The following is an 18,599-nucleotide window of genomic DNA, read 5'->3' as shown; positions in this document are numbered from 1 at the left end:
CGGTACCGGCGTACTAGGCGTAAGTATAGAGAATACTAATAGACGCGTTTATCGCGCGTCCCTTAATAGATTATCCTTCTTTACTCTACTACCCGATCCGCCCGATAACGATAGCGCGAACCCGGCGACGTAGACTTAAGGACGTAAAGAGGATATCGTAAACAAGCTCCTCGACAAGAATAACTAGTACCGTAAGTAGTATAAGAAGGTATTCGACTAACTTAAGATAATTAAGGAAGAGGAGGTCGAGATAGAGCTAAGCTTAGCTGACCTATATAGGGCGGAGTTTATCGAGGATAAGATAGAAGAAAAGGGTACTAAGGTACCGAGGAAGAGGAGGGTTACTATCGACAACTTCTAGGAAGCCTTCGACTCGTTAAACGGGTTAAATAAAGACAAGTCTAAGAAGACGGTCAATAACTATCCCTAGTAGATCTATAAGATCCTCTATAATATCGAGTCCGATCACTAATATACGTATAAGCTTAATACTACGCTCGATATAGCTAACCGTATTAACCTCCGTAAGGCGTAAGATACTAAGGACTAGATAGACCGACTCGAGGATATAATCGATACGGAATAGGCGACTAGACAGTCCCTAGAAGAGGAGGTTACGCGACGAAAGGAGGAGCTCGCTAAGCGCGATAACACTATCGTTATCGACCTAGACGAGCTTATAAGGGCTAAAGATATAAAGAAGGTATATTGTACGTAGTATAAGGTAGCGGAGAGTAAGCTAGTAGAGACCGAGACTAAGCTCGTAGTAGCCGAGAAGCGTATTACTAAGCTTAAGAAGTAAGAGAAGGACTATAGCCGGTCTAAGGAAAAGTAAGACCTACTACCTTAGTAAACTAAGTCTAAAGAGTTACTAGAGCGTCGGTAGAATAGAGGTAAGCCTAATAAGAAGAAGTTAGACCCGGATTTATCGGACTTATTAGACGACGAGGACGACGGTAATAGGGCCGTAAGAATAGCCGTAAGGACAGTAGTCGTAAGGGTAAGAAGAATCGCCCGAGTACCGACTTAGATAGTAACCCTATCTCCGTATATACGACTTACGACGCCGATATAACTACTAGTATCAAGTCCTCTAACGAGCTAAAGGCCCCTACTAAGTTCGATCTAAAGAGCGACGACATTAAGTTCTAAGAGTAATAGCGTACTACCGAAGCTAAGCTCTAAGCCTCTAAGTACCGTACCGTAAAGGACTCCCTTTAGAACGTCTAGAGCTAGTTAAAGAACGGTATATAGACCTATATCGACTTAAAGATTCCTAGTCTTACTAAGTCTACGGAGGGTACGACTACTTAATACGCTTCTAGAGATAAGATAATAGAAGATCTAGCCCGGCGCTACGATACCCGTAATACCTATACTAATGCTATAACTAAGCTTAATAGTCTATAGTAGGGTAATAAGGAGAAGTTCAGTAACTTCTACCTATCCTTCCGTAAGAACGCCGACATTATTAACCTTAATAACGGCGCGAAGGAAAAGAAACTCGAGAAGGACTTCCTACTCCGTAAGTTAAACTCGCGCTATAACAACCGCATTATAAACGAGGACATAGTCAACATGAGCCTTAAGCAAGTCGTGTCTACGCTATATAACTACGAGGACAAGTTTAAGGCGTTTGACCTTAAGTACGGTAAGACCGGTAATAGTAAGAAGACTACTAAGGGTAACGACGATAAGAAGGATACGGCTTCGGGTAGTAGCGGTAACAATACTAACCCGAACGCTAAGACTAAGTAGGCTGATCGACCTTAGGCATTTTAGTATATCTAACCTTTAGATACTACTTACGCCTAGGAATATATCGATTAGAATCGGTACTTAAAATACGAATAAGAAAGTTACCGCCGTGTCGACACCGATTAGTACGCTCTTCGAGATATCGCCCGCCGCCTATTTACGCTAGGCTATAACCTAAGTAACAACCGCCGTAACGGTAGTAATAGTAGTAACGCTAATAATACCGGCGGCGCGGGAAACGCCTAGTCTACTCCGTAAGCGTAATATATAGTATAGACGACTAACTACCCTAGTAAGTAAGGGCGCGCCTAGTGACCTTAGGATACCTTACGCGTAGGTGTATATATTTACTAGTCCGCGGGCCGTAAAATATATACTAAGATCCTAAAGGATAATAAATCTGAAATTTTTAGATTCCCGTATTTTACCTTATAGAGAGATTCTTCGTAAGTCCTAGCTTCCTACTAAGGTCGCCTCCTAACTATATATATCTTAGTAGTACCCCTATATACCCCTACTACGTAATTAACCGTTAAAGGTTAAGGAGATTCGACGCGCAAATTCCAGGGTCTAAAGGAGCCCTTAGCTCCTTAATATATCCTCCCCTATTACGAATTTATCCCTAGTTTTACCTCTACTACGCCTAATATAAACTAAGAAACTATACCTATAAGTTATACGTAAGGAATGCGGATCCGGCGTCTAGTCAAGTAGTTAGTCTAGAGATATTAAGAAGATCGTAAGTTTATTCTATAAGGGGCTAAGGAGGCTAAGTTAAAGTCTAGTCTTCGTAGTAAGCCTACTCTTAAATTAAGGATATAGCCTAGAAATTAGTTAAGTACGCTAGAAACTAGGTACTAGAACTAGAAGCTAGTTAAACTAAGGTCAGAAACTAAAACTACTAAGTAAACTCCTTACGCCTAAGAAAAAAGAGATAATAGAGTCCTATCCCTCCTTTGACCGAAATCCTAGTGACTTTAGCCATCTCCTCCGTAGTAAGGTTATAAGGCCGTACCTATAGTCTCGTCGGCTTAGATTCTAGTTCCGGAAGTGTAGTAGCTCTATTAATGCCTATTAGAAATATATCGTTATCCTCTTCGTCGTTAGATTTAGACGTAGTAGGTCTATTCTCGTTCGGAAGATCGCCTTTTTCGATATTTGCGACATTAACCCTATCCTCTAGCGCTATAATGTCTTTAGCTTTAGAAAGATTAAGCTCCGGGTCCGGTCTTAACTATAGGATCAGCTTTAGGTTCTCTCGGGCTTATATACCCTTTAACCTCGTACTATTAAGCTCTTCGAGGACGTATATACTAAACCACGAGTACATCTTAGCTATACGATACGGCCTAAGCTAGCGGTAACTAATTTTTCTAGATAGGTTATCCTTATACGGCTTGTCGAACTTGACTATAAGATCTCTAACCTAGAACCCCTAGAAGTTAATACTACGTTTAGTATCGAAGTATTCCTTACTTAGGGTACGAAGCCTTACTCTTCGTAACTATAACTCCTAAAGACTTATGTCCCGTACCTATAACTAACGCGCCCGAATAGCTAATAGCTCCTCTGTTAATCTAATAGATCCCTATTTATAGTTCGCCTATATCGGGTATTCTACCTCGATCGGGAGACTAGTACAATAGCTATATAGGACCTCTGCTAGAGTTATACCCGTAATTCTAGATACCGTAGTTCTATTAGCCTAAAGCACCGTAGTAATCTATCGTTTCTAGGACTTATAGGTATTCTTAGTAAGCTTAGCTAAAGTAGCTAGAATAGGTCGATATCCTACTTCTATAGTAATATTTAACTACGGATAGTAGGGTAAGATCCGGATATACTTAATGCCTATACTAATAAGCATCCTCTCTACCTCCCCTTCGTTAATACTAGCGTTATTAAGTATAATCTTATAGTAGTATCTATACCGGCTAAACACTATCTCGTATAGAAACTTAGTAATCGCCTACGAATTTAGAGGCTTCTGTATAACCTTCGCCTTAATATACCTACTTAGAGCTTCTCGGGCGATAAGTAAGTACCCGTTTCTATATACGTAGACGGGATCGTAGTACTACCTCTCTCCTATAACCTACTAAGTCGATAAGTACATTTCTCCTACTCTCTAGTTGCCTTCGCAAAAGTTATAAGAAGTATAAGTCCTTACCTAATTCGATACGTCGGAGAAGTAGCCCTCCTAGTAATACCGGCTAGTAACAAGATTATATACTAGCTCTATACTACGGTGACTATAATTTTTATAATAGTACATTACGATCTCTTTCTAAGCATTATTATCGTCTACTACTAGCTATATCGGTACACCCCTTCGCCGCTAATAAAACAAGAGCTTGTCTCTTAAGTAGTACTAAGGACTCTTCTTAACGAGGTTTCGATACTTAGCCCGGGTAACCCCTTCCGCTCGTGTTCGATATACTAGAATATAAGCTATAAGCTCGGAATTGTCACTATACTAGGGTTCGAGGAGTCTTTTACGCTCTAGAATAACGGGGAAAGTATTAACTAGCTCGGCGTAACGGAAGAATCTATCGTTAATTATCTTATTTATGTTATTATTAGGTTCCGTAAGCTCCTTAGCTATAAGTAGTTTACGAGATAGTACATCCGGTCCGGAGTGCTTCTTCCTATCGATCTACCTAACCTTAAAGGTAAATAGCCGGATCTAAGTAACCTACCTTACTATTATAGAGTTTAGAATGTCGGATACTAGCCGACTTAACTACTATACTAGCGTTTTAGTATCAACTTCGAGGATAAAGTCTACTCCTACGAGGTAGCGCTATACCTTCTTAGGGCCCTTTAGTACTCCGAGGCACTCCCGCTTTCCTATATCGTACTTAGCCTCGTTTACGTTCTAGGTACCGCTCTTATACCTTACTAGGTGTCTTCGTTAAGTATTATCTAGTAATTCCTACGATATTATACAACCCTACCTAATACTACTCGCGTTAATAGAAACGAAGATCCTACTAGCTCCTAGGGCGTAGGAGATAGTTACTAACGCTAGTACTGTTACTAAGAATCTTACTAGGTTCTCTTTCGAGAACTACTTATTCTTAGTCTAGACAAACTCGACGTCCTTCCTTAAAAGCTTATATATTAGCCGAGCGATAATTACAAACTAGGGGACCTAAATCCGGAAGTAAATATAGATCCTAACATAAACTCGAACGTTCTTTACGTACTTTAGGATTAGCTAGTTTAAGATCTTAGCTACTACCTTAGGATCTAGATAGCGGCCGCTCGGGCTAGTAATATAGCCTACGATCTATAGGGTCTTATAAAGCCACTACGACTTCTCTCCTACGACTACCGCTCCGGCCCTCTCTAGGTCCGTAAGAACAAGATTAAGGGATATAATATGTTCTACGACCTATCATCAAAGGCTAGGCTCTACCTTAGCATTACTATAGTCCTTAGTAGGACCTTTTACGCTAATATCGTTAAGAAATAGTTTTGCTCGGTAAGAAATATAGTCTATAAACACCTTAGTTACTACTCGTACGAACTAAGAAACTGAGTTTGTCGTACCCTATAGTAACGTTATATACCGTATAAGCCTAAGAGGCGTTAAAAAGGCCGTTAAATCTCGGCTACTTTCGTTAAGCGTGATCTAGTCGTACCCCGAAAACAAGTCTACTAAAGAGGCTACTCTATATCTAGTAAAGTCTTCCGAGAACCCGTCCGTATCTAGGGGAATATTCGTATCCCTTATCGTCACCTCGTTTAAGAGTATAGCGGAGTTAATCAACCTATATAGTATAGCTTCGCTGTTTAGCTCGACCTTCTTCGCTACTAAGAACTAAGCATTTGTATAAGTACCTTGACTATACTTAAGAATTCTGTTCTTAATTCGAGCGCGGATTATCTATTCTATAATCGCTCGTAAGCTTAGGTATGACCGAATATTCCGCGCCTACTACGGTTCGTACGTAATCGTTATAATCTTCTAAGGAGGCATAATATTATGTCTAATCTGCCGTATATAGCTAAAATCCTACGCTAGGACACCTTCTCGGTTAAAGAGTATTTTATTAAATATCTATCTTTCCTTAGCCGAGAGAGCGATACTAACCTTAATACTAGCGAGCCTTTTAGGTATAATCCTCGAGCCGCGCTTAATACTAGAGAGCTTTTTAATAAGATACCTCCTATCGAACGGACCTTGCCCTACTAGTATTAGAGATTCCTATTAAAGGGCCTTCCGCTTCTAATCTATATTACTATCTACTTTCGACTAAGGCCTCTCGTAAATGCTCGTATTAATAGGTCTTTTCTTATTAGCTTTTCGCTTATATATAGTAAATATATACGGTATCCTAATACCGGGTATATATAACTCTACGTCTCGTTTCTAAGCCTACCTATTGATCTAGCCCTATTTTAGGATCTCCGTATACTAGTCGCCCTATACGGAGTATATATTTGTAATGACCTACTCTTCTAGAGCGTTAGTAGTCACCTTAGCGCTTAAGTATTAGCGGTTCCCGAGTAGTTCTAGTAATCTTCTCGAATATAGGCTAAGGTCGAGGACATTTTCTCTTTATTATAATACGGGGCCGCGGTAGTTCTTAAAGTAGTCGAAGACAGTCGTGTCTATAGGCTTAGGGTTTAGCTTCGTTATACCTTCTTATCGATATCAATACGCCGTATTATTAGAACACTCCGCCCCTAATAATTTACTAAGGTCTCCCCGACTAGACTCGAAAAGCGGACTTGTTTCAAAACCGGACTTCTAATACTTATAGCGGGTTGACTACCGTAAGTTAACCCGCGTTCGTATTTTTCGAGGGCTATAGAACTTCTTAAAGAGTTTTATACTTATTAGTACCTATAATAGCCGTAAATATTACGCTTTTACCTTTCCTACTAGCGATTGTTCCCTCCTATAATCTATCGTTATAGTTACCGCCTATTAGTCATACCTTCTTATACTAAGGGCGGCTAAGGATCGTAGGCGAATCTAGATTAGCGGAGACAAATATATCGATCTAGTAGTATATACTAAGTACCTAAGTATTAAGCTTTAAAATTACCCCCTTAAACTTCGCTCTTCTACCCGCTCCTCGAAAGGACAAGTAGGCGCTAGATACAATAGATAAGCTAAACTTATATACTATCCTCGGACTAATAATGTTGACTTCAGATCCCTCGTTAAGTAGGGCTCGAGTCTAACCTTTACTAGTCCTAAGCTCGGTAACTACCTAAGGGCTAGGTACTATTGCAAAATCGTCTAGTATACTAGAGAGACCGATCTTTTTAATGTTCTCGTATAACTCGGCGGTAGGGATAGCATCCTTACTATATAACATCGTTAAGAACATACCTATAAAGCGAGCTTAATAATTATCCCGAAAGACTTCTTTATTAGCCTCTTCTTCCTTGTCTTTATAGGTAGCGATATAACTCGTACGGACTTTAGTCCCTTCTTAGCTAGCTAACTTACGGACGGTAGTAAGCTTAGACTATAGATTAGAGGTATTTACTACTCTCCTAAATAAGGTAGTCTTAAACTAGCGACTATACTAAAACTAGTCCCGGGTATTAACGTTTAGAAACGTAGTCTAAAGGATTTGATCAATCTAATAGGTCACTCCCTCCTCCTTAGTAATAGGCCTATCTCTAGCACCGTACTATCGGACGTAGTTATTAATCCTTATTGTCTTCGTATTCTATAGCCGTTTACGCTATACGAATAGGGTATTAACGGGCCCTACCGGCTATTCCGAGGGCGTAGGCCTTGACTTAGCTCGAGGCTTAGGCGTCCTTCTTCTAAGAGTATTCCCTAACGCTACCGTTAACTAGCTTCTACTAGCCCTAGAACCGGCGTCTCTAATTATCTCTACTTCCTACTAACCGAGGTCTTCCTACCGGATCTCCTCTTCGAGTTCTTATCGTATAGCTTTAGCGGCCTCGGCTCGTACCCTTAATACCTATATACTAGACCTAGTTCGAAGATTCGGGTTATTTATAATTCCTACTAGAGCTTTGCCTCGAGATTTGTGCCTCTAGATTAGGTAGGCCTTAACCTTAACCTCGTCGTAGTTTATGATCCTACCCCCTTATAGAGCCGGTTCTTCTTCTTCCTTAAACTAGATCTAGTAACTACTAGCGGCCGTCGGTTACTACCTAGATCTAGTATCTTAAGGGCCGTATTCTATAAGGTGTCGGTTATTAGGTAGAGGTTTAGAGTAGTTAGGAAGCTTTACGCTTAAGACACTAGTATAATCTCGACCTATCTATTGTTTCCGAAGCGTAGGGATTTTTATGTCCTTATTAAATAGAATCGGGCTATAGTGTTCCTTAAGCTACGGAAGTATATAAAGGAGCTTAGGTTTACTAAAGTCCCGTTAGAAGTTAAACTTAGGGGGATTTAGATCGGTCTTCTTTCCTAGGTACTACTAGTTATTCGTCGCTAAAAAGACATACCCTTATAAGATAAGGAATAGTATTACGGGGCACCTATTAGCCTAATATTCCGTACTAATATAGTTATAATAGCACCTATTAAGCGCTTTAGACTACTTGCGGTTCTATAAGTACGGGCGCTATATTAAGTAAACCTATAGTTTAGGCACTCGATCGGGGTTCTCTAGTTATATAGACCTTTAATTTTCACTAGGGTTAAAGGATCTAACCTCTGCCGTACGACCTCGTAAGTAAGCCCGAATACTCATTTCTACTATTTTCTAAATAAGGTCATTGTCGATAGTAGCGGAAATAGCTAGTTTATTAAGTATATTAATCTTAGGGATCAAGCGCGGTATCTACTTTCTAACTGACCGATAAAGTTACGGTAAAGTAAGTAGAAAGTCCGTATATACGGCCTTCTATCCTTCTTTACTATTAGCGATACTTGTCGCCTCGTCTAGTATCTTTTAAAAGCGCCGAAACTTCTTAGGCTACTTTAGATAGAGCCTACATTTCTTATAAACTGCCTTAGTAACTAACTCTAGGAGCCCCTAAAGTAGAAGACGGCTACGGGAGCTATTATCGAGGTCTTCGGGATCAATTAGGTCACTAGAGGCTATAAAGAGACGGATTAACTCCTTTATATCCTATTCCTTAGGGCTTTTCCCTTTCTCGGCCCGGACTATCTCTTCTAGATATTCTCGACTTCCTAATATCGAATAGGTATCGAATCTCGAAAATTTAGCTAAGAAGGACCTCCTAAAGGTACTCCGCCTTACTTACTATCTCTCTAACCTTATTACTAAACGTCGGATAGTGGTCTCGTAGTTATGCTCGAAACGACCCTAGAAGTTGTCTTTCTTAATTAAGAGCCTTAGTAGATACTAGTCTATAAGATTATTAAACTTCTCCTAGAACTTAGTAGCGTTCCTACTATTAAAGAGGGGGTTTTCCGGACTCTTTAGAGGAGGGAAGCGAGGTCCTACAGTTTCTATAGTAATAGTAAGACGGCTAAACAAGGCTACTATTACATCCGGACTATAGGGCATTCCTAACGTTATAGTGCCCTTATTTAAGTCATTCTCTTCTTAGTCATTTTGTCGTGCTCTTTCCTTACCCTTATTAGAGCTTAAAGCCTCCGGGTTATTATTTTAGTCGCTATCTAAGTCTTCTATCCCTTCTAGGATTATAGCCTCCCTATAAGGCCTATGTTCCTTCGTTAGACTCTCCGGTAACTTTAAGCTAGCTCTAATACTAGTAAACGACTCGAACCTCGATAAAGATATAACTAAAACTTATAACCTTGTTCGTAACCGTAACCTTGCTCGTAACGTTATACTTACTTTGCTTAATACTAAGAACCTTGACCTTAGGTGCCTTAATACCTTAAGATTTCGACTTCGAGTCCACCTTAACCGTAATTTTACTAAAATGTACTAATAATACTACTAGGTATATACTTAAACCCCCCCTTATTAACTACTAAAATATAGACGACTAACTACTCTAGTAAGTAGATAGATAGATAGATAGATATTTCATTAAGCTGTTGTAGTGCCCTTTGGCCTATGCAGCTATGCTATCTTGTTTTTGTATATATAGAGGGGAAACCGTGTTGGTGAAAACCCCTCCTCCTTCCCGCCTGTCTTTTCCTCCTCGTTATCGTCTTAAATTTCCCTTGTTAGGGGTACGCTAGTGTCATGGGCCTGCCCTGATGACTACCCTATCTGCAACCCCCCTCGCTTCCGCCTCTTGTCTATCCACTCCTCCGTCTCGCTCGTGAGGCTAAACTGCTAGAGGTATCCCTGCTGTAGTATCCACCGAGAGATTCGGCGAATGTTGCCTTTGTCCCTAATAATTGACTTGTAGTCTCTCCTTCCCGCTTGGTGCCTCCAATTTCCCCTGCCTCTCGCCCACTGCGGGCTTCGTAGTAGCATATGTTCTGGGTTTTGCGATGGGTAGCCACACTGGCAGGCTGGGCTATAGATGTCTAGTGCGCGTCTTCTGAACAGGTAGGCCCTTAATCCAATGTGTTCGGACCTGATTTGGATCGCTATGCTTGCTTCGGCCCTTGTCAGGTCCCTATATAGCTGGTAATTGTGTCTCTGGAAGGCTCGGAGCGCTATCGGGCCTGTTGTCTTAGGGGGCTTCCTTTTCCAGTCCTACTCCCATAGGCAGCTCGCTATCTGTTCCGCTAGGTTTTGGGTCTTAGCCTTGCTCCCGCCGGCCTGGCGAGTCCTACACTCCTCCTCCTTTCGTGCTAGCCATTCGGTGCTTGTCTGTACGGCCGTAAAGGTCGTAAGGTCATCCTCTTTTTGGCTTGTCCTATATCCTGCCCCTCTCCGGTAGCGGCTTTCTATCTTATTCTTTGCCTCCTAGATCGTGGTTTGTGCTAGGTAACCTGTCGTCTTTGCCGCGTATTGAATTCTCATTCCCCGGATGTACTGGCCGATTGGTGGTATTCCTGTCTCCATTTCTACCGTGCTTGTTAACGTTGTCTTGTATGCGCCTAGTACCCTACGTAGGTTGCCTGCCTGTGTCCTGTTTAGGGGTTGCTCTATCCGTTTCGGGATCGGCTTGCCTGCGCCTCCTGTTCCCCAAATCTGTGCCCCGTACAACATAGCTGGTCTGACGATCGCCTTATACATGTCTCTTGCCTTGTCGAATGTTGCTCCCTATGTAGATGCCGTAAGCCTCTTTATCGAGGCTTCATTGACTTGCGCTCGACTCTGGGCTTTCTTAATCTGTACATTCTAGCTTAGCTTCGGGTCGAGCCAGATCCCTAGTACTCGTAGCTCCGCTGATGGCTTGGTCTCGTAGCCTTGGATTCTTACCGCCGCCTTCATATTATAGTGTGTTCTCGCTTTACTGAAGTGTATAAGTTGGTACTTTTCAGGGGCGAACCGGGCACTATGCTTCTTTGCCCACTCCTCGCATTTCTTGTGCCTATCTTCAAGGAGGCGACAGTTCTCTTCTGTCGAGTCTGACCAGGCTAGGATGTTTGTATCGTCTACGAACCCCGATGCTGAGGTTTGCGGAGAGGTGAGTAGGGGGATTAGATCCGACATAAATATCAGAAACAGGATAGGGGAGAGAGTAGATCCCTAAGGTATTCCAGTCTCTGCCTTCACCGGGTCGGACGTGTACCTTCCTAGGACTAGGTATGTCGTCCGTTCCTAGAGAAAGGAGAAGACGAACGACGTTGCCTACTAGGGGATGCCTTTCTGCTATAGGATATGTATTAGCCTTTGGTGTGAGACGTTGTCGAAGGCCCCTACGATGTCGAGGGATAGTAAGGACGCCGCTCGGTTCCTGCCGTAGTGCCAGAGGGTCTGGATTTGCTCCGTAATTAGCTCCATTGCTATTAGTGTCGATCGCTGGCTTCTTCCCCCCATCTGTGTTGCTAGGAGTACGTGGTTGTCCTCGGTAAGCTGCGTAAGTCTCTGGGCTACTATCTTTTCTAGGACCTTCCCTATCGTATTTAGAAGTGCTATTGGTCTGTACGACTTGGGCTGAGTATAGTCTTCCTTCTATGGCTTGCGTAGCACTACTGTCATAGACTCTCTGTACGGCTTCGGGTGATACCCTAGCCGTAGGCACGCGGTAAATAGGTTTGTAAGGCTCGGCGCGATCTCTTCTCTATACTCTTTTAGCAGTACGTTTGGTATCCTGTCTAGGCCTGGGGCTTTTCGTCCCTTTAGCTTACTTATGACTCCTGTTACTGTGTTAGAGCTAACCGCCCAATCCATGTCCAGGGGTTCCGGGTATGTGCTCGGGTCGATGTCCGTAAGGTCTGCCTCTACTTGCGTCGAAAAGAAATGGTCGGCTAACGCTTTTGCCTTGCCCCGGGGCGTAGCCTAGGCAATCCCTTCGCGGTCTACGATTAGGGGGAAGTGAGGGGCTTGTTGCTCTTCAGGTAGTCGTGCCCATTTAGCAAGTCTCCACATCTGTTCCGGGTTTTCTGTAACGAGCCCGATCGTCGCTCTCTAGTCCTACAGCTTATCGCGTCTTATCTGTGCCTTCTTCTCTTGTGTCGCGTGGCAGTATTGCTCCTACGTCTCTTGGGTGTGCTCCTTCGTCCACTATCGCCTTGCCCTTCTAGCCTCCCTTACCTTCGTAGAGCATTCAGGGGTCCAGAAGGCCTTCTACTACGTTGAGGGCCGGAGTAACGGCGTGTATTGTTCCGCTGCTTGCCATATGACCGAGGTAATCTGTTCCGCTGCTTGATCTAGCTGAGCTGTCGTCTCGAGTTCTCTATGCTGTGGTAGGTTCGCTATTAGGAAGCCTCTTATGTCGTCCTAGCGTGCCTTCTTCCAGTTACGGCGTAGTTCGTTTGCTAGCTCCTCTATCGCCTTCACCCCTAGCGTCGTTTGGATAGGGATATGGTCTGAGGAGGCTTCTAGCGCGTAGTTCGGTCGGCATTGGACTAGTCTCTCTTCAAGTTCTCGTGATAGAAAGCATAGGTCGATCGTGCTTGCACTAGTACGGGCCTTCTACGTCTCTGTTCCCTTTGGTGTTACTAAGGCCATTCCGTAGCGTGCGGTTATGTCCAGTAGCTTCCCCCCTAGAAATGCGTGCGGGGGAGTGAATTCGAGTCCCCACTGTGGGTGGTGGAGGTTGAAGTCGCCGAGGAGTACTTGCTTCGTGTCTTGGCTTAGGGTCCGCTCTAGGTAGGCGAGGGTTCCTAGTTCCCTACTCGTCCGACCCCGCGGTGGCGGGTTGTAAACGTTATGGATCTGGATCGGGCCTTGTGTCGTGTCGATCTGGATTGATGTTATGTCTCCTAGGTTGCCCTGCTGCGGTAGTATAACCTTCCACGACTCAAGGTCTATAGTCTTGCTTACGTATATACATGTCCTCGGGATGACGCCTCGTTGGCCCGCGATTACGGTGTGGTATCTCCGGTCATTACAAGTGGCTGGGAGTCCTACGTAGGGGTTGATCTATAGTTCCTGTACCGCAATAACGTGGTGCCGTAGCGGGTCTAGCTCTTGTAGAAAGTGGCGCTGGACCTTGTCCCTACTTTTGTTTACGTTGTACTGTACGATAGTGATGTCGTCGTATAGTATCATTCGTTATCCGTGAGGTCCATTTCCGTGCTGACCTGCTGTGTCTCCTGAGCCTGTATCTCGCTGTCCGGCTGGCCCTAGGGCCGCTAGGGCGCCCCAAAGATTCGCATTTGGCCTAGTTCGTTGGCTGCCCGGTTAAGGTGTCGAGGCCGACCGGGAGGTGGATGCGTTTGCGGTTGGGTTCCCTTGTTCGTCTCTTCTGCCCTCTTCCTTTTGCTCGGCTCGAAGCCCTTGTACACGGTAGGTCCCTCCTGTTGTCGTTGGGGGTACCTAGCTGGTGTAGAGATCCTTGCTTGTCTCGCTCGTTCTTGTGCTGCTATTCTAGCCGGGCATTGGCTTGAATACGCTGGGTGCCTTCTGCCGCAGCATGCGCACCTGCTCTCCTTTTTTGGGCATTCCCTTCCCTAGTGTGGGCCTGCGCAGTGAGGACACCTTAGGGTCTTCTCCCCGCATTTTGAGGCTATGTGACCGTACTGTTGGCATTGGAAGCATTGTAGTACCCTGTGGCTGCTCTGATAGATCTCCGTGTCCATTCTCTCGTAGTTCCAGAATAGCCTATTGTCTAATATCTGGTTAGCTTGTTCCGCTGTCTCTACCCAAATAATAAGCGATGAATGCGTCTTTTCTCGGTCTACTGTCTTGTGCAGCCATGCCGCCTTCGTTAGTCGTACTCCTGGGGAGGTGTTCTGGTTCTGTACTTGGAGGTGGGGAAGGTCTTCGACCTTGAATGTCCTAGGGACCCCGTGGGCGATGACGGTATACTGTTGGTGGGAGACTCGTGCCGACTTCGCGACTTTAGTACTCTAGTAAGTAAGGGCGCGCCTAGTAACCTTAGGATAGCTTACGCGTAGGTATATATACTTACTAGTCCGCGGGCCGTAAAATATATATAGTAATCCTAAAAGATAATAAATCTGAAATTTTTAGATTCCCGTAATTTGCCTTATAGAGAGATTCTTCGTAAATCCTAGCTTCCTACTAAGGTCGCCTCCTAACTATATATATCTTAGTAGTACCCCTATATACCCCTACTACGTAATTAACCGTTAAAGGTTAACGAGATTCGACGCGCAAATTTCAGGGTCTAAAGGGGGCCCTTAGCTCGTTAATAGTAGTAGACCGTACGAGTTAGAGTTACGAGAAAACGAGAAAAAGTATAAATATAAATATAGGCCTCCTAAGAGAGGTAAGGTTTTAAGTATATCGGTATACTCCCTACTAGCTATAAACTACTCTATAGATAAACATAATGCGGTAATAGCTTCTTATCTAGTTATACTATATATAGTAAATAGAAAGATCCCTACTCAAACCCTTTATAATAATAGTGCTAACTCTACGTACTTTAATATCGACTTTACGTATAAGTACAACCTTAATATAATATAGCTACCTAATCCGTTAGGGCTAATATTAGTAGATAGCCGACCTACTAGTAACCTTATTATTTATAGAACAACGGCACAGATTTAGATCGGCAACTACGTAGAGACTAGGTCTAGCTACTACGTATTACTAGAATATAATATAGTCCTCGGCCGTCCCTAGTACGACGACTATTAACCTACGTTCTACTATACGTTAGGAACTCTAACCCTATTCTTACTATATTGTCGACAGAACTATATACTCGGAACTAAACTAGTATACGTATAGTCTATTAACGATAAGGATATTATACTAATAGGCGTTCTTTAGACCGAGATACTAGTACTAGAGAGTTCGCGACCTTAAGCTCTATCTAATTACGCTAAACCCTACGTAGAGGATAAAGACGAACCTATAGTAGTATAGGAGACGTATACGACGAAGGTAGTAATACTATATACCGTCGATATCTACGATAAACCGGAACCGTCTTACTACGTCCGCTAGCTACTACCCGCCGATAGGGTTGAAATACTTAAGCGCCTAGCGCGTCAAACGAAGAAAGAACCGAAGGTCGAGACTAAGCCGGAGATTAACATTAAGCCTATTAATATAGAAGCACTTCGGCGTATAAGCCGGAGGAAGAGCTATAAAGTATATATAATAAAAATGTTTAATCCGAAGGAAGATCTTAATAAGCAAGTCGTGCGAGACCCGCTATCCGCGTATATACTAAAGGCTTTCGGTATAAGAGCGAAGCTAGTACTAGGAGGTAGCGCGGCGATATAAGTAGATACTAATACTAAAGAAAATATAGATCGATAGGAGAAGCCCTAGGGTAACTATACCTAGCGGCAACTTAACGCCTCTACTATATTAGCTAACAACTATTAACGTTTTATAAACGGTAAGGACAAAGACTAGGACCCTATCCCTTTGTTACTAGTAGCGTTTAGGGAAATAGCTAGGCTATTTAGCCGTAAGGAAGTAGATAAGGTCCTACCGCGACGGCCTAGCGTAGACTATAAGATTAAGCTAAAGAATAGTTAGACACCGCTATTTCGAAGACTATACTCTTTCTCTATACGAGAGAACGAGGTGATTAAGAAGTAGATCAACGACCAACTTGAGAAAGGCTTTATTTAGAGAAGCGTATTACTAGTAGTAGTACCTATTCTTATAGTTAAAAAGCCGGGTAAAGGGCTACGAGTATACGTAGACTATAGAGCTCTAAACGCGCTTACGACAAAGAGTCGCTACCCGATTTGTAAGGGCGCGCGTACCATAGGGTCCGAATGAGATAGTTGTTGTTCTACGAAGCTACGAAAGAGGAGCGCGAGGCGCGGCGAAGTTATAAAGTAAAGCCAAGCCGCGCTAACCCGATGCAGAAGGTCCGCGGTTCAGCCGGGCCGACGCAGCTATAGTGAGGGGTCGCGGGCTGCCCGTGACACGATTCCACTATTTTAAGAGACCTTAGATCGTATTGCTAGCGCGTAATAGTTTACTAAGCTAGATGTTATCGCTACGTTTAATCGTATCCGTATTATAGTAGGAGACGAGTAGAAAACGGCCTTTACTACTAGATATAGGTAGTTTAAGTACGTAGTTATGCCTTTTGGACTATATAATACACTAGGAACGTTTCAGTTAGTTATAAACGACATACTAAGGGAGTTTCTAGATGACTTCGTGTTATATTACCTTAATAACGTACTTGTCTTTAGTAAGACAAGAGAAGAGTATGTCTTATATATCCTTAAGGTTCTACGAAAGCTAGATACCGCCGGACTCTAGTTAGATATTAATAAATGCGAGTTCTTTAGACACGAGACTACTGATCTAGGTGTTATTATTATAAATGAGGGCATCAAGATAGACCTAGCTAAGATTAAATACGTTAAGAATTGGCCTATACCCGTAAATGTCACCAATATCTTGTCGTTTATAGTGTTTACTAACTTCTACCGTAGGTTTATTAAGGGTTTTAGCAAGATCTACTTGCCTATAACGAAGCTTACGAGGAAGAATATGCTATAGCACTAGTCTCTAGTATATTAATAGGCGTTCGAGGTATTAAAGTAAGCATTTATCGATACGCCTACCTTAAAACACTTCTACCTAGGGCGAGAGACTATTCTAGAAACGGATGCCTTAGATTACGTAATAGTAGTAGTACTCTTATAACGTAACGAGTAAGAAATATTATATCCTATTGCTTATATATCTAAGAAGATAGATCTCTAGTAATATAACTACGACATCTATAATAAGGAGCTCCTAGCTATTATATAAGCTTTCGAGGAATAGCGACCGGAGCTAACTATTAACGAATACGGTACCGACGATTATAAGAATCTACTAGACCCGGAATCTAAGGACAAGCCGACGCTTATATACTCCGATTATAAGAACCTCGAATAGTTTATAAGTACGAAGTAATTGAACCGTAGACAAGCTCGCTAGGCCGAGTTCCTCTTGTAGTTCTTCTTTAAGATCGTCTATAGGCTAGGAGTTTAAGGTACTAAGCTAGACAGCTTAACCCGACGTTTATAGGACTTGCCAAAGCCTAGAGACCTAGATAATCTACGAAACTAATAGTAGCATTAGGTATTACTAGGCCTAGATCGCATCCTATACCTATCGTCTACTAGAGTATTATCGGTATATACTAATAACGTTATAACCCCTCTTACGACCGCTATTCGAGGACTCTATACGTAACTAGAGGCTAAGGAAGCCGTTTAATAGCTAGAACGAGATGATCTATATACCTTACTAAGGAAGTACCGTATCGATAACCGTTATATAGTCCTAGTCGGAGGTATAATATATATTAAGAATGTATATAACTAGTAGTTATAGCCTATTCGTTCCTCCGGAGTTAGAAGACAATCTAGATAAAGGTATAATCCTAGTACGTACTCGTATCGTATAGGCTTTCTACGACTATATAGTAGCTAGTTACTTAGGGGACGAGAAGACGTATAAATTAGTAGCTCGTAACTATACCTAGCTAGGTATCGCACGATTTATTAAGAGCTATATACGTGCCTACCGCGCTTACCGTACGAATAAGAACATTAATATCTAGTACCTAGGGCTATTAAGACCGCTACTAGTACTATTTAGCGCTTAGGAGGATATCTCTATTAACTTCGTAGTTAAACTACCGAAGGGAATAAGCGTAGTCGACGGGCAAACATACGAGAATATTATAACCGTTATATACCGCCTAACTAAGGAGCGACATATTACTCCTATTACCTCGATAATAGTAGAGTATTACGTACTAGTATTCCTTAAGTACGTGTTTAGTAGACATAGGCTCCCGAAGTCTATTGTCTCGGATTATAGTACGTAATAGGTTTTCGTATTCTAGCGTAGGATATACGCGCTACTTAGTATTAATCGAAAGCTATCTTTGTCGTTCTACCTAGAAATAGATAGATAGTCGGAGAACATAAACAAAGTAATAGAGTAATACCTACGTATCTTTATTAACTATACCTAGGACGACTAGCTAGATTAGACTCTATTAGCTAAGTTTATAGTAAACAATATAGTTTCCGTAATAATAGGCGTCTCGCCGTTCTATACTAATACTAGGCGTAATCTAAGGTTCTCTAAGTTCGACTTAGAGTTACCTATACTACTAATACTATATAAATAGCGACTAGACGCCGAGTCCGCGGACAGGTTTACTACTAAGATATAAGAGATATACTAACACTTACGATAGTAGATAGCCTTAGTATAAGTAGTCTAAGCTAAGTACGTAAACTAGACGCGTATACCTATACTACGGTACGCCGAAGGCGACGAAGTATAGGTAAGTACTAAGAACTAGACGATAGAGAGACCTTCTCGTAAGATAGACGTAAAGTAGTCTAGACCGTACGTAATTACGGAGGTACTACCGGGTAACACTTATAAAGTAGAGCTTATACCTACTTTAAATATTGATAATCG

Source organism: Fulvia fulva, chromosome 7 (genome assembly GCF_020509005.1).
Source record: "Fulvia fulva chromosome 7, complete sequence".
NCBI lineage: Eukaryota > Fungi > Ascomycota > Dothideomycetes > Mycosphaerellales > Mycosphaerellaceae > Fulvia > Fulvia fulva.
The sequence above is the reverse complement of the archived record's forward strand: the minus strand, read 5'-3'. Positions refer to the sequence as shown.